The following is a 14616-nucleotide window of genomic DNA, read 5'->3' as shown; positions in this document are numbered from 1 at the left end:
CTGGGTGTGCATCTGTATAACAGACAGGCAGAGGGAGATTTTATACACATAGAGGTGAAGGCAGAGTAGAGAGTTGAAAATGCTTTGAAGATTAGAGTAATGAGGCCGCAAGACAAGGAATGCCAGCAGCCACTAGCGCCGGAAAAAAACGAGCGGATTCTCCCCCTGGCCTCCAAAAGGAGCAGGGGCCTGTTATAACCTTGATTTTTGACCCAGTGATCCTGATTTTGAACTTCAGACTTCCAGAACTGTGAGAAATTTCTATTGTTGTAATCCATCAATTTTGTGGTCATTTATTATAGCCACCCTAGGAAATGGATATAACATGCATGGACGTCTCTCCAGGGTCACCCTGTAGGGAGTCCTTGACAGTATGTTTGCATGTGAAGAGTCTGGGGAAGACTTTGTGGTTGAGGCAAGGGCCTGGACTTCTTGCAATGGGTTGAAAGGAGCCATAGTGGGATTTTCATCAGAGAGCTGTACATTGGGACAACTGGCCCTGGAGAAAGGGCCAGAAAGGGGGATAGAGCAACAGAAGCCCAGGGAAATAGAATAAGGGTGGTGGTCGTGGGTATCAGTTGGGTTGCTTTCCACTGTTCATAGCAGGAAATCCGACTAAAAGCGGCTTAAGCCGTAGGGGTGTTCATCTCATCTCACTGAGCAGGAAGTCTAGAGCAAGATGGGGAGGTTGCAGAGTCAGCTTTTTCTTTTTTTTTTTTTTTTTTTTTTTTTTTTTTTGAGACGGAGTCTCGCTCTGTCGCCCAGGCTGGAGTGCAGTGGCTGGATCTCAGCTCACTGCAAGCTCCGCCTCCCGGGTTCACGCCATTCTCCTGCCTCAGCCTCCCGAGTAGCTGGGACTACAGGCGTCCGCCACATCGCCCGGCTAGTTTTTTGTATTTTTTTTAGTAGAGACGGGGTTTCACCGTGTTAGGCAGGATGGTCTCGATCTCCTGACCTCGTGATCCACCCGTCTCGGCCTCCCAAAGTGCTGGAATTACAGGCTTGAGCCACCGCGCCCGGCCTCAGAGTCAGCTTTTTCAATGGCTTAAAGATGCCACCAGGGACCCGGGTGCTGCCATCTTTCTGTACTCATCCTCAGCCTGTCTGCGGGCCTCTCCTCATGATCCTCACAAGGTGACTGTGGCATTCTAGGTGTCTCATGCAAATGTGATGACAATGGTGAAGAACAGGAGCAGTTTTTTCCTGCCACATGTCCCTTTTTATTAGCAAGTAAAACCTTTCCCAGAAACCCCCAACAGATTTCCTCAGGTCTCATTGGCCAGGGTTGAGTCACAGACCCATGCCACTTGTCAAGAGTCATGGTTGTCCAGGCCTGGGGGGTGTCAGTGAGGAAGGCGGCCTGGGCCATCGAGGGGCTGTTGGCTTTGGCAGCCAACAGAATGTGCCACTGAGGGGGACTAGCAAGGCAGGATGCTCCTAGAGGTATTTTCAAGACTGGACTTGTTGACGGTCTGGATAATGAGATGACAAACGGAAGTGTTTGACCTTTAATCTTTATCTGCACTTTTTTCTTCCATTAACTCAATTGTCCTATTTTCTCAGACATCCATATTTCACTTCATATACAACATTTAGTGATACAAGTAAGATATACCTTTTTAAAAATTTATCCAGCAAATAAATACTGAGTTCCTACTGTGTGTCAGCCACTGTGACAGCATGATGAATGGATGAAATTCAGGCAGGCAGGATTGATTCCATTTAGTCAAGGGAAGGAGTGTAGTCATTAAAAATGAATGCCCACCCCCTGGCCTTTCCACATTCATCAATAATTCCTCTTCATTGTCAAGCTTCCTGAGGGGTGCTGGAAGACCTTAAATCACAGAAACCTTTTAAATCTGACGAGGGGAGAGGCAAGTATGCCATTCTGGTGAAGACCATGGGGCAAAGTGAATTTCGATTCTTGCTGCAGAGGAAGAAAGGATGAAACAAATGATCACATTTTCAAAATCCTGTGACAAATGCGGTTTAAAATATTCAGTGTATGCCACAGAACGACAAGAAATAAGTGTATTAGGGTTCTCCAGTAAAAAAAGAACCAGTAGGAGATTATGCACACACACAAAGACACAAAGAGATTTATTATAAGGTTTTGGCTCATGTGATTATGGAGACTGAGGAGTCCTACAGTCTGCTGGAGACCGAGGAAAGCCACTGGTATAGTTCAGAGGCCTGAGAGCTGGCAGCTGATGGTGCGGATTCCAGTCCAGGTCCCAAGCCCTGAGAACCAGGAGCAACAAGGGCAGAAGATGGACATTCCTGTTCAAGCAGTCAGGCAGTGTTAATTCAGCCTTCCTCCACCCTTTTGTTCTGTTCAGGTCCTCAATGACTGGATGATGTTCACCCACATTGGGGAGGGCCATCTGGTCTACTCAGTTGGCCCATTCAAATGCTAATCTTTTCCAGAAACACCCTCACAACATGCCCAGAAATAATGTTTATGCATCCTGTGGCAAGTTAAGGCCTCAATGTGATAACAAGGGCTATATCTTTAGGTTTTCCCAATGTGTTTGAGATAAAAGGGTGGGAGATAATTCTATCAGAGCTTTAAACACACACACACACACACACACACACACACACACACACACACACACCCCCTACTTATTATCTTACAGTTTCTGGGCCAGAAATCCAGTTGGGCTGAACTGGGTCCTCTGCTGCTTAGGGTCTCAAAAGGCTGAAATTGGATGTCAGTAGAGCTGTGTTCCTTATTAGAGGCTTTGGTGGGGAAGAATCCACTTCCAAGTTCATTTAGGTTGTTGGCCTTGTGGTTGCAGGTCTGAGGTCCTTGTTTTCTTGCAGCAGTTATCCAGGAGCTGCTCTTTGCTCCTAGGGGCTGCCCCCATTTCTTATGCTTTCCATGTGGCCCCCTAAAAGAGCTTTTCAGATGCATGAGAGCCACAGACGAAGAGAGGGCAAATGGTTCTCCAGAGACAACTGAAGTATATTAAATCAGTGAGCATAAAAGGTTGGAGGGTGTTCTTGTAGTTATGTGTTCACTCATCACCACTCCTTGAAATATGTTCTCTGAAATTCGCCTGGCCAAGGCTTTTAATACAGCTAAATAAAAAGGAAGGGCCTACGGGTGGTGTATAACTGGTTGAGAGGCCGCACTTGGCAACGATGTGCTTTCATTGGGAGGAGGTCTTTCTTCATGGGCTTTCTGATGCCATCCTGTGCCTTGTCCTGTTTCACATCTTTTTCAGGGGCTTGTGTAGGGATCTAGAAGGTGGTGGACCTGAAGAGACCTGATTCTGGGAGGCCACAGAATATCTTGGGTGGCCCTCGGGATCTAAAGAACATGGATGCTCTTGGGCTCCACAAAAGCATTCTAGTTGGGCAAAGGGGAAGAAAGCCAGGTCATGTCTGAGAGTGGGGAAGACTCTGGAGCACCCACCCATGCCAGTGTCAACCAGAGCTGCTTGTTCTGAATGTATCTGTTTTTACATGTTGTTTCTAAATCAGATTATAGTTGATGCTTAAAGGAAGCATCCTATTAATAAAAAAAAGAAACAAAACAACCTTGAAAATTACTGATCTAATCCATTTCCTTTTTTGAGTAGGTTTTCCAGACTTCTTAAACCCCTCCAATCTCTTACCTCTTAGTATATGAATGTTGGACTAAAACCAGTCCAATAAATGTAATAGGAATACATTTAAGTATCAACAAATTGCATTTAAGCTCAAAAAAGTCAATAATATAGAATGGCGAATACCTGATTTGACAATAATTCCAAAGAAAAAGAGTTAATACAGGCCAAGGATGTCTCTACTGCTTCCCTCCAAGTGCTCTGGGCTGTGACCCAGTGAACATTTCCAGATCACAGCCCGTGTTTGCTTGGGCTCACTCTCTGCTGAGACCCTGCTCCACCTCCGATCTTCACTTTTGAGGCAGTTGCTCACCCTTTCCAGCCCAACCGTGATGCCACCAGCTTTGTGGGGCCATCCATAAGACTATCAGCTGGCTTTGCTCTCCCTCCCTTTTTAAACAACCACATTTCACTTTACCTAGGAATTACTGAAGTTACCAAATTGCTATGCAAAGTCCTTGAGTCAGGGACCAGCCATTCCTTATATTCATGGTTTCTGGATCCAAATTAGTTCCTTTTGTGTTGCAGTTTTTTTTTTTTTAACAAACATTGATTGAATAAATAATTGGATGAGGTTAGCACTGCTTAGAAAAGATATCTTTGACCAAATTTATGAAAACACATGCATGAAGGACTTCTCCCTCTTTTCTTCAGTCTACTGCTGGCTGACTTGGAGTCTTAGGTTCCACCATGACCACCATACTTGATGAGAAACATAGACTCTAGGGTACAGGTGAGAGTGACAGCGACGGGGGAGACACCTGGAAATGGTGGGAAACAACTGGACATGTTTATCTTGGAGGAGGAAAAAACAAGGGCAGTCAGGTAGCTGGCTTCCTCATATCTTTGAAGGGCTGACTTACGAGAAAGGAAGTAGACTGTTTTTGTTGGTTGTAAGGGAAAAACTAGGTCTAATTGGAGAGTGTATGTGGAACGCTTCAGCAGAGGAAGTGGCTGGGGCCTAGGACTGTCAACTCCCAGATGCTGGTGTGACGCGGATGTTCCATCACCACTAATTAGGAGTGATGTTTTAGGCAGGAAGGACTAGCGCGGTGGTTCCCAAACCTTGGTAGTCCTCAGAATCACCTGAGGACTTATTAAAAATTCACATTCTGGCTGGCTAGCTCATGCCTGTAATCCCAGCTCTTTGGGAGGCTGAAGTGGGAGGATTGTTTAAGCCCAGGAGTTCAAGACCAGCCTGGGCAACATAGTGAGGCCTTGTGTCTCTACATTAAAAAAAAAAATTAGCTGGGCATGGTGGTGTGTGCCTGTATTCCCAGCTACTCAGAGGGGCTGTAGTGGGAGGCTCACTTGAGCCTGGGAGGTTGAGGCTGCAGTGAGCTAAGATCATGCCATTACACTCCAGCCTGGGTGACAGAGCGAGATTCTGTCTCAAAAAAATAACAAAAAACACTTTGGGAGGCCGAGGCAGGCGGATCACGAGGTCAGGAGATCGAGACCATCCTGGCTAACATGGTGAAACCCCGTCTCTACTAAAAATACAAAAAATTGGCCCACCGTGGTGGCGGGCGCTTGTAGTCCCAGCTACTCGGGAGGCCGAGGCAGGAGAATGGTGTGAACCTGGGAGGCGGAGCTTGCAGTGAGCCGAGATTGCGCCACTGCATTCCAGCCTGGGCGACAGAGCGCAACTCCATCTCCAAAAATAAATAAATAAATAAATATGCATTCCCAAGTGACTCTGCCTCCCTGGAGACTCAAAGTCAGAAGGTCTGGCGGGTGGGATTAGGGATCCGCATGTAAAAAAATTCAGCCAGGCCCAGCAGCCACTGGACTAGAGGTCCATCCTGACCCCTTCCAGCTTGAATAAGCTGGGCATGCATGTTGACACGCTGCTTTTAAATCAGTGGCCTCTTTAAACATCCTTTTGGGGTGAAGTGGCAAATTGGGCTTGGCAAATTAGACTGAAGGACTGAGAACTAGTCTAGTGAGGGCAAGAGGCCTCTGCTTTCATTCTTATAACTTTTTTTCTTTTTATAAAAGTGATCCATGGACACTTTCTCAAAATGTTAAACATAGTTAACATATGACCCAGCAATTCCACCCCTATATTTAAGAGAGGTGAAAACATATGTCCATATAAAGACCTATGTACATTAATGTTGATGGCAGCTTTATTTGTAATGTCCAAAAAAGTAGAAACAATTTAAATGTTCATCAAATGATGGATAAACTATGGTATATCTGTATAATGGAATATTATTTGGCAATAAAAAGGAGTAAAGATACATGCTACACGTATGAACCTTGAACATATGCTAAAGTGAAAGAAGCCAGTTGCAAAAGACCACATATTATATGAATCTATTTATATGAAATATCCAGATTAGGCAAGTGCATAGAGACAAAAAGTAGACTTGTGGTTGCCTAGGGGTGGGTGGGGGAAGAGGGGAGTGACTGCTAATAGGTACAGGGTATTGGTGTGGGGGGTGATGAAAGTGGTCTAAACTTAGATTGTGGTGATGGTTGTACAACTCTGAATATATTATAAACCACTGAATTGTTGGCTTTAAATAGGTGCATTTTAAGATACTTCAATTATATATCAATAAAGATGTTGAAAAAAGTGACACGTGGTCATTAAAGATAATTTAGAAAACACAGTAAAGAAAAGAAAGCAAAATAAACCCCAGCTTTCAGCATCACTGCAAGATAGCTGCATACCATCTTAGGATAATCCTTCCTGTGTATATTCTGTTTATATTTGCATATTTTTTACAAAAATGATATCATACTCTTCATACTGTTATACATTTGGGTATGTAACTGTATCCTGAAAATGTTCCTGTTATTAGGCTTTTACTTCATTATTTTTAATGGCCATAGAGTACTTCAATCTATGAACAATTTTATTTTAATTTATTTAATTAGTTTTCCATTGGTGGGTTTTTGCTGACTTCAATTTTCTTGCTCTTATAAACCATTAATATTCTTTAGCAATATCACTGTAATTCATGTCAGTTTTGATTCAAGGTCCTTACTTTTTTTAGAAAAATAAACTTTCTATTTTAGAGTAGTTTTAGGTTAATACCAAAACTGAACTGAAACCACAGAGTTCCCATACAGTATGCAGCCTTTCCAATTGGCTTCTTTCACTTAGTAATATGGATTTAAGGCTCCTCCAATCTCTTGAGAGCTCATTTCTTTTTAGTGCTGGATAATATTTCATTGTATGGTTCTACTGCAGTTTCTCTATCAGTTACTGAAGGGCATCTTGGTTGCTTCCAAGTTTTAGCAATTATGAATAAAGCTGCTGTAAACAGCCATGTGTAGGTTACTGTGTGGACAAAAGTTTTCAGCTTATTTGGGTAAATAACGAGGAGTATGATTGCTGGATCATATTGTAGAATATGTCTAGTTTTGTAAGAAACTGCCAAACTGTCTTCTGTAGTGGCTGTACCATTTTGCGTCCCCATGACAGTGAATGCGAGTTGCTATTGTTCCACATCCTCGCCGGCATTAGGTATTGTCAGTATTTTGGATCTTGGCCATTCTAATGTGGCATCTCATTGTCTTATTTGCATTTCCCTAAAGACGTATGATGTTGAGCATCTTTTTATATGCTCATTATTTGCTATCTGTGTATCTTCTTTGGTGAGGTATTTGTTCAGATCTTTTGCCCATTTTTAAATTGGGTTGTTTTCTTATTGTTTAGTCTATGAATTCTTTGTATATTTTGGATAAAAGTCCTTTATCAGATATGGCTTTTGCAGACATTTCTCTTAGTCTGTGACTTGTCTTCTCATTCTCCTGAGGCCTTTACTTTTTGAAACCAGTGAATTTTTATCCCATGAAAACAAATTTTACCTTTGATTTACCTTGAAAATTCTTGATGATGTTCAGAAGCCGGTTTGGACAAGAAGGTGAGGGGTAGGGAGTAGCACAAAAGCATTATTCTATTTAGAATCTATTTGGGCCACAGGATTCTGCAGAGTTACCTTCCTGTATAAAGACAAAGTCACTTCGAAAGAAGCAGATACACTCGTCTCCATTAAATGTTTGTTGGATGTTTTGTTTTTCAGTCTCCATCAGTTGGCTTTTGCTGTGTAACTAACCATTCCAAACTTAGTGGCTTCAAATAACCATGTATTAGCTCATGATTCTTTAGGTCATCTGATCAATTCTTCAGCCATAGGGCAACCCTGCTGATCTCTGCTAGGCTCTCATATGTCGGCTGATGGCTGAATGATCTAGAGTGGCCTGACTCATATGTCTGGCAGTTGGCTAGAACACAGCCTGGTGTATCTTAACATTCAGTAAGCTAACCTGAACCTCTTCACAGGATGGCAGCCACAGGATTCCCAAGAGCAGCAAGTGGGCAAGCCCCAACGTGCCAGCTTAGTTCATGCCGCAGTTTGCATCACATTTGTTAATGTACTATTGGCCAAAGAGAGTCACAAAACCAGCTCAGAGTCAAGAGATGGAGAAACAGACACTACCTCCTGATAGGACCCTCCATAACACACGGCAATGGAACAGAAAAAGGGAAGAAACAAGTTTATGTGTGGCCAGGTAAATAATGGCCTTGTGCTTGATGGCCAGTACATGACTGTATCTAATTTTCATACGTGAATATACTTCCAACTTCCACATACAAAATGCCCATAAAATGGTAACACAGCATCCTGGCAAATTAATTCACATTTTTGGTGGCAAACTCATGTCTCATTTTAGGTATGATTTACAGCAATTTTGATAAGACTTTGAGGATACAAGACAATGGTGGCAGAACCTACCCCAAAAATGCTAGCACAGGTGCATTTATTCACTCACTCAACAACTAATTATCAAACAAATACTTCCTTAAGTGCCTGGGATTCATCAGGAAGAAGATAAACTCCTTGCCTTTGTGGAATTTGTGTTCTACTGCAGGGGCAGAAGAACAAGGAAGTGCTAATTCGTGATCAATATGCAGAAATGGTAGGACAGGGAACAGAGTGACGGGGGAGGGGGGTGTTTCTAGAGGACCCCAAATAGGGTTGTCCAGTCTCTCTGAGACCATTTTCATTTTCTTGACTTTGGTTTTTTCATCATTGGTTTGTCCCATGGTAGGTGTCAGTGCAGATGCTGATGGGGACCCGGCAGTGCATCTGTTATGGCTGTGGTGGATTTATCTCTGGTAGAGCAGGGAGCCAGACAGAGTGGGAGGCGGATTGCAGGACTTGTGGCATTGGACTAATGAACAGCCAGAGGTCTGATCTGTCCTGAAGGCAGGATATTCCAGCTGGAGGTTTCTGGCACCTCAGAAGCCCTATCAGAGATGGGTCCTCAGAGGGCATGCTGTGGGATTAGTGCGATGCAGTTTGGTTTAAATAAGAGCAAAGCATAAGGAGGGAGGGCTGAGCAAGAATTGTGGTAGCCATAGCAACATGATACTGACAGTTGAGTCACCAGTCACCACAAGGAGAGTATTGGCCAACTGCGATTGCCCCAGCACGGCTTGAGAACGTGGCACCTTTGAAGTTACCAGGCAGAGAAAGTCAGGGAGAGAGAAATTCATCGTGTTGAGCTTTTCCCAGCATTCCATGTCTTACCAATCCCTTCCTTAGTGAGTCAAGGCTGTGACAGCCCAGCGCATGGTGTGTTGTGTGGCTCTGTTCATTGTTAGCTAGGACCGTGAAATCACCTTTAATCTCCATTTCCCCCTCTCTTAAGGTTTTGAACCAACCTTTATTCAGAGACCTCTTCTGGGTTTGCATTTTATGATTATCAGTAAGCTGTTGGGAATCCACTGCTGATAGGTGGAGGGGACAAAGTTGACACTTTTGGGTTCTAGAATTCCTGCAGACTGGCTCTCTCCCCAGGTCCCCAACTCCAAAATAAACATCTTTTAATTATACACTTCAGAAAAGCTTTTTTTTCCAATCCCCTTTGTTTTGTCTGGGTAATAGGTAAGGTGAAAAATCAGAAAGGCTAAAGTTATGATGTAGGATCCCTCATTCACCTCTGATGGTCTAAAGAGAGTAATAAAGTGGCAAGTCCCATTTACCCTCAGAGAGCCTAGTTTTCTGTCTCATCAAAGCTAGTGGGAGGGACTTGGCAAGTCTCTGGATGAAGAAAATGTTTCTTTTTTAATTGTTATCAAACAAAGCTGTTTCTAAGTTGGCCTGGGAGGACCCCCTCACCCTAAAGCAATCAACGTGTGTTTAAGATGTCAGCTTCTGGAGGACAGGAGCCCTGTGCTGTTGCGTACGTGGTTCTGATGAGCAGCTGACAGGATGTGACGGCTTTGTGTTGCTTAACCACAGTCAGAACTGCAGTGCCTGTCCCTGCTATGGGTCAGTGTTGGCCCCAGCTGTCGCCCCTTAGCCCCCGCACGTCTGGCCTCATTACCTTCCCTGTGATCGGGAGCCCTGCATGGTTGCATGCCTTGCCTGGTTCTCATTGTGCTCATGCAGGTGTGTGTGGGCAGATACCCCTGATAAAAAGGATGCATGCCATCTCCCGCCCTTCCATCCGGTAGCCCCTTTCTTCTTTCTGCCTTCCAAGTAACTGACATAAGAGAAACCACATGTACCAGGACCAGATCACCCAGCATGTCCCAGAATCCAGGAGAGTGCTATCTTGCACATGCAGGTTTGGTTTTCTTGCCAACTTGGCATTGTGCTTTAGGAGAAGCCAGGGCAACGTCTCAAGCTAGGACGATCTACCCAGTGTGGGTTTTTATCTCTCTCTTCCAGGGCGAGCTGGTGGCACTGCTGGACCTCGCAGTAGGTTATCATAAATTACACTTCAGGGCTCCAGAGGTAATGCAAGGCCACAGTGTCTGGCCTGGAGAAAATCGGGGCTAGGTGTGCCAGCCTTGAGTGTGGTGACAAATTAGCAACACTCCCCTTCAGCAGTAACTATATCATTGTATTTTCCTCAAATCAAATGCGGTGACTTTGTTTTTTTTTTGAGATGGAGTCTTGCTCTGTCACCAGGCTGGAGTGCAGCGGCGCGATCTGGGCTCACTGCAACCTCTGCCTTCCGGGTTCAAGCGATTCTCCTGCCTCAGCCTCCCGAGTAGCTAGGACTACAGGTGTCTGCCACCATGCCTGGCTAATTTTTGTATTTTTAGTAGAGACGGGGTTTCACCACGTTGGCCAGGATGGTCTCGATCTCCTGACCTCATGATTTGCCCACCTCTGCCTCCCAAAGTGCAGAGATTACAGGCGTGATCCACTGAGCCCAGCCATAAATCAAATGAGGTGACTTTCATTACAATTTTCCTCCTACAGGTTGCCTGGTATGTGGTTCTTCTTAGAATAAGAGTAATAAACCAGTTAGCTTCTGCTGTGTGATAAAGCTCCCCAAAGCTTAGTGAGTTAAAATCATAACCCGCACAGGTCAGCTGGGTGACTTTTCCTTCAACTTTTAGGAAATCGACTAATCTCAGCATGTGCCTGCAGGCGCTGATGGGTGGACCGCAGCTAGCAGCTCCAAGATGGCGTCTCTCACGTCTGCTGCTTAGCAGGGCCACAGGTCTCTCATTATCCAAAGGCTAGCCTGGGACTGTCCTCACGGCATAGGCAGGGTTCCTGGAGAGTGAGCAGAAACAGCAAGGCCCCTTGAGGCCTAGGTTCAGGATGACTGTAATGTCACATCTGCCATATCCTGTTTGTCACAGCAAATTCCAAGACCAGCCAAGATTCAAGGGGTGACCAGAGGGAGTCTCCCTCTTATGGGAGGAGCTGCCGAGCTGTGTTGATAGTGGCCTGGACACAGGGAGGTCATAATAGACACCATTGTTCCAAACAGTATGTTTCAGGTAATAATTATTTTTACTTCGTTGAGCTCCTACAAGGCTACCGAGTTTGCTGCCTTTCTTACCTGGTAGAGAAAATCAGGCAAAGATGTGAATTCACCAGCACTGGATGGGTAAAGAGTCTCGGAACTGAAGCTTTTTATGCATTACATGTATTTTCCTCTGCCCCCTTTTCTGCATCTAAGAACTAAGCTTTTTCTTAAAAAAAAAAAAAAAAAAATTTTCTCTTTGAACATTATGAAAGCCTAAGTTATCTAAAATGAGAGGACTGCTCTCTTAGACTCTATTATGTTGTCCTAATTACATATCAGCAAAATGTTTTTCTGGGGCATTGTGTGTAAAACAAAGGAGAAAACAACATCTCTAGCTGGCCAGCGTGCCTGTCCCTCCCTCCCGTGGAGGCCTGCGAGGCTGAGGGTGGGGAAGGCCGGCTGTGCTGGCTGCCGAGGGCTTTGCTCTTTCTTCACAGAGCAGCAGGTCGCCCCTTCTCTTCTCCCTCCCTCCACCTCACCTCCGTGGGCTCCATTGGATGGGAACCATGTGCTTCTTCTCCCCACCCTAGACTGGGATCTCCTGGGGCACAAAAGGCTTCCCAAGTGGCCAAGACAGAGTCAAGCTGACTGAATGTGAGATTCATGAATGAACAGTGGTACCAGCCATAGCCCTGCCCTTTAGCATCCTGAGGGCCATGTGTAGTTTTCTGCAATGCTGCACGCCGTGTTCCAGCATCTGCTTTCCACTTGCTAGGTAGAGGTGAAGTGGCCCTTCTTTCCAGCTTGGCATTCCCCTCTGCCCTGCCTCTGGATCTCCACTTTCCACAGCTGTATGAGAGCAGGACCCCTACCCTCCATGAGGGCCGCTGTGGCCAGCATGTGCCGAGCAGGGGCCAGGCAGCCCTGAGAACGCACCAGCATGCTCTGCCTCCTCTGCACTAGCAGCTGCCACTTGTCCTTGCCATCGGCCACTTCCCTCCTGCGGAGTACTGCCTGTGGCCTCCTGAGACCTCACCATCCATCCAGAGACAGTTTCCAGGCTTCTTGTGACTTGCCCTCTTGAGATATTTGATGGTGTGATCAAACTCCCTATTTTTTTTTCCCCTTCAACTTTTAAGTTCCAGGGTGCAAGTGCAGGATATGCAGGCTTGTCCGTGTGCCATGGTGGGCTGCTGCTCAGATCAGGCCATCACCTAGGTATGAAGCCCAGCATCCATGAGCTGTTCTTCCTGGTGCTCTCCCTCCTCCTGCACCTCCGACAGGTCCCAGTGTGTGTTGTTGCCGCCATGTGTCCATGTGTTTTCACATGTGTCTGCATCGTTCAGCTCTCCCACTTACAAGTGAGAACATGTGGTGTTTGATTTTCTGTTCCTGCGTTAGTTTGCTGAGGATAACAGCTTCCAGCTCCATCCATGTCCCCACAAAGGACATGATTCGTTCCTTTTTATGGCTGCCTAGTATTATGGACTGGATAAAGAAAATGTGGTACAAACTCCCTTCTTAAGCCTGTTTCCCACGCTGGATTGTCCAAGGGCTGATTCCTTCCCACTCAGCCCATTTTCATTCACCTTCTGCTCACTCCCTCACAAGGAAATCCAGCCCTCAGGCAGCCTCAACCCTCCAGGAGTTTTCACCCACCCTGAGTCTGGCAACACCTCCAAGTGTTTATCCCCATCCCAGCCCTTTCCTGGCCCTGAGCTATGGATTAGTTTCCTGTTGCTGCTGTAACAAATCACAGATTTAGTGACTTTTAAAACAACGCAAGTTTATGGTCTTATATTTATTGAGTCAGAAGTCTGAAATGAGTATTAAGGGGCTAAAATCAAGGTGTTGACAGGGCCACATTCTTTGTGGAGACTTTTAGGAGAGAATCTGTTACCTATCATTGCCAGCTTCTGGAAGCTGCCCATGTTCCTTGGCTTGTGGCCCCTTCCCTGGATCACTCCAGCCTCTGCTGCTGCCATCACCTCTCTTCCTCTGACTCTGGCCTTCCTGCCTGTCCTTATAAACGCCCCTGTGATTACACTGGGCACACCTGGATAATCCTGGCTAAATTTTCCATCTCAGTATCCTTAGCTTAATCACATCTGCCACATCCCTTTTACCATGTGAAGGGAACATTTTCACAGGCTCCTGGGATTAGGATGTAGACATTGGTTGGGGCCATTATTCTGTCTACCACAGGCTGTTTCATTTAGCTGCCGCCTGGACATTTCTATAGGTTCCTCAAACTCAGTGTGTCTAGAATAGAATTCATTCCCTCTCATTGTCCCTCCTCATCCTGTATGCCCTGGCTCAACAGCTGAGCAGCCATTGCCCAGTTCTCTGAGCTGTTGTCTGGGTGAAACATAATGTTAAATACAAATCCAGCATTGATGGGCACTTGAGTAGTTTCCAGTGTCCTGCTACTGCAGACAGCTCTCCAGTGAATAACTCAGTGCATTTCTCATTTTTTAATATGTAGGATAAATTCCCAGAAGTGAGATTGTTGGGTCAAAGGGTAAATGTGTTTGTAATTTTGAAAGATACTGTCAAATTGTTCTCCAGGAGGGCTGAATCAATGAGCCCTTCCACTAGCAATGTACAAGAACGCATGCTTCCCCACAGCCTTGGCAACAAAGCGGGTTGCCTAACTTGTGGGTTTTTTACCAGTCCAATAGGTGAAAAAATAGTATCTCAGGATAGTTTTAATTTGCATTTCTCTCATGAGATTCTGCATTTCTCTCATGCGCTTAATGGATGTTTGAATTTTCTGTGATCTCTCTTCATATCTTTGGCCCTTTTAAATTTTGGACTATTGGATTTTTTTCAATTTTTACAAGCCCTTTTTTTCTCTGTAATATGAGCTGCAAACATTTTTCCATTTTGTCATTTGTCTTTTATATCATATGAGTTTTTATATAACCAAATTTGTCATTTTTATTTTTTGGTTTCTGGATTCTAAGTTATTTAGCAAGGCCTTCCAGTGTTCCCTTTAAACATTAAAATAATAACATTTTATTATATGAGGGGGATTGGACACAGGCATCTATTTCTTTTCTGAAAAATCTCCGTGAAATGAAACTAAAGGAATGATATAATTAGATAGATACAGGCAATTCTCATATTCTCGGATTCTGTATTTGCAAATTCATCTGCTTACTAAAATTTATTGTAACCCCAAAATCAATACAAATGGCATTTTGTGGCCATTTGCAAACATGTGCAGAACAGCAAAAATTTTGAATTGCCTAATGTGCACATT

At 44.7% G+C, this 14616-nt stretch overlaps 2 protein-coding genes across 6 annotated transcripts in view; one reads left to right on the top strand and one right to left on the bottom strand.

The window, feature by feature from the left end:
- OXNAD1 (oxidoreductase NAD binding domain containing 1) overlaps window positions 1-14616 on the bottom strand; it is a 91212-nt gene that overhangs the window by 5399 nt on the left and 71197 nt on the right. Inside the window, exon 10 of one of the 2 annotated variants that reach the window (XM_025375069.1) lies at window positions 9782-11152. The exons of the other annotated variant lie outside the window; for it this stretch is intronic. The gene's annotated coding sequence lies outside the window, so the exon portion shown is untranslated. Of the gene's footprint in view, window positions 1-9781; window positions 11153-14616 lie in introns of those variants that run through there. 2 annotated transcript variants of the gene reach the window in all.
- The window catches only part of RFTN1 (raftlin, lipid raft linker 1), a 202248-nt gene that overhangs the window by 170476 nt on the left and 17156 nt on the right, over window positions 1-14616 (top strand). The gene's annotated exons all lie outside the window — the stretch shown is intronic.

The sequence above is a fragment of the Theropithecus gelada genome, chromosome 2 (assembly GCF_003255815.1).
Source record: "Theropithecus gelada isolate Dixy chromosome 2, Tgel_1.0, whole genome shotgun sequence".
Classification (NCBI taxonomy): Eukaryota; Metazoa; Chordata; class Mammalia; order Primates; family Cercopithecidae; genus Theropithecus; species Theropithecus gelada.
This window is presented reverse-complemented; position numbering and strand designations above follow the sequence as displayed.